The 2,500-nt window shown below is 45.6% G+C and overlaps 1 protein-coding gene across 1 annotated transcript in view; it reads left to right on the forward strand.

The window, feature by feature from the left end:
- Positions 1-2,500, forward strand: part of LOC134092083 (synaptotagmin-6-like) — a 25,420-nt gene that overhangs the window by 1,069 nt on the left and 21,851 nt on the right. The gene's annotated exons all lie outside the window — the stretch shown is intronic.

The raw sequence follows: 2,500 nt of genomic DNA on the forward strand, positions 1-2,500 counted from the left end.
GATAAATGACAGTTGGAATGGTTGAACAGTTTCAATGGTTAAATGATTTAATAGTGTATTATTGCAGTGAGGACTTTTATTTTGAAACAGTTGTGGACAGAGGAAACAGTTAACAGGATATGTAGTCTTCAGAGAGATTGTATGCTTAAAGCCTGAGAGAGAGAGAGAGAGAGAGAGGGCTGCTGCAGGTGGGGCTGGCCACCTGGCGTAACATTCTAATTGCTTAACGACCCGATTGTGATGTCATAGAGGCCTATGTTAAGTCTATGGGGAATTTTTTAATAGTTTTTAATTTATAGTTTAAAAAGTATAAAAGTTACAAAGTTGAAAAGTCATAGCACACATGTCCTAAGTAAGACCTACATAATATAGTTTGAATGAAGTTGTAGGAGCCGCATTTAACTTCATTATTTTATTTTCATGATTTACTGATTTCTCTTTCGTTGCCACTGGGAGTGCTCCTTCCACAGGTGGAGAGGGTGGCACCCCATAAATTGGAGAGAATAGCGCATGAGCGGGAGAAGGCGTGCCGTGCAATACAGTCTTTCGACCTCGGCCTGGATCATCCTGACAAAGCTACAAACAGACATTTAAAAGCAGTTTGCAAATTTTATTTTTATATTTAGTTTTTTCTTTACAATAAACATCAACAAGGATCGAACAACTACTCTCATGGATTTATTGGATCTGGGTCGCGAGTCTGACTCTGTGCCCGCTTTCTCAAGGTGGTAAAAACAAGAAATAGGAAAGGGTTATTGGAGAAGCCTGAAACTTGTTTTTTGCTGCTACAGAAGTTTCTACGTTAAACGGTTCAAGCTGAATTGCGTACGTTAGAAGAAGAATAATAAGAAGAAGTAGTTGCGGAAGAAGACTTGGAAGAACAGTACAGTGCATTTTCATGCACTGTAATAATAATGCATTTTATTTATATTGCGCTTTACATCAAATAAATGATCTCAAAGTACTCACTAAACCATGCTTGTCACAATAACAGACCTTAGCTACTACAGAGTTGCCTACACAAGTCAGACGCACCCACAGCAGGTTCTCACCAGGTTGATCATCCATACTATACTATATGCAGTTCTCTGGGTGGGATGGGAGGGGCAGTTCTCTGATGGGGGGGCAGTTCTCTGATGGGGGGGGGGCAGTTCTCTGAAGGAGGGGCAGTTCTCTGATGGAGGGGCAGTTCTCTGATGGGGGGGCAGTTGCGTCTGGTCCAGTATTGGTGATTCAGATCAAAGGAGACATTCTGTCTTGCTCTGTTCTGGAGTCTGGAACTCTGTCTGCAGCAGACAAATCCACTTACATCCAAATCACATTTAGCCACACACACACACACACACACACACACACACACACACACACACACACACAGACACACACACATGCACACATACATGCACACACACACACACACACACACACACACACACACACACACACACACACACACACACACATGCACACACACATGCAAACACACACACACACACACACACACATGCACACACACATGTACACACACACACACACACACACACACACATGTACACACACACACACACACACACCCCACATCCATCACATCTTCAGAAGACACACACACACACACACACACTCACACACATCCATCTAATCTGAGCTGATCTGAACTGCAAGAGGAGAGAGGGAGAGGCAGAGATAGAGAGGAGAGATAGAATGAGAGAGGGAAGCCTATTAGAGTGGGGTTATACTTTCTGCAGACAACGCAGAAATGTTCGCATCATGGCTGCCTCGTGTATTTTGCGCTCGTTTGGTGCGTCAGTCGTGCACGTCGTTGCAAGGAAACATGATGCGTCCGCGAGATGCAATACTGATACTGGCGATCCAGTGTCTCCGTGATGTTTGTTTACATGAGCATGTGATCACTTGGGGCGATGTCATACCCGGCTTTAAGGTCCAATCTCCACATCTGATATTCCTACAGTCTCCCCCTAGTGAAGACCTCCAGGAGGGGGCGTAATCTGTACACAGGACACAGCAGGTCGCACGCGGGCGCATACGCTTACGCTTGGTGTAACAGCAAGTATAACCCCACTCTTATAGAGCTGGTGTGGTCATCAGTAGAGGGGTGTGTTCATCAGTAGAGGGGTGTGTTCATCAGTAGAGGGGTGTGTTCATCCGAAGAGGGGTGTGGTCATTAGTAGAGGGGTGTGGCCATTAGTAGAGGGGTGTGGTCATTAGTAGAGGGGTGTGTTCATCCGTAGAGGGGCGTGGTCATTAGTAGAGGGGTGTGGCCATTAGTAGAGGGGTGTGTTCATCCGTAGAGGGGCGTGGTCATTAGTAGAGGGGTGTGGCCATTAGTAGAGGGGTGTGGTCATTAGTAGAGGGGTGTGTTCATTCGTAGAGGGGTGTGGTCATTAGTAGAGGGGTGTGGTCAACAGTAGAGGGTGTGATCATTAGTAGAGGGGTGTCGTCACAAATACGTGTGTGTGTGCTTTTCTGGATGAGTTCTACT

Source organism: Sardina pilchardus, chromosome 9 (genome assembly GCF_963854185.1).
Source record: "Sardina pilchardus chromosome 9, fSarPil1.1, whole genome shotgun sequence".
In the NCBI taxonomy this organism is placed as follows: domain Eukaryota; kingdom Metazoa; phylum Chordata; class Actinopteri; order Clupeiformes; family Clupeidae; genus Sardina; species Sardina pilchardus.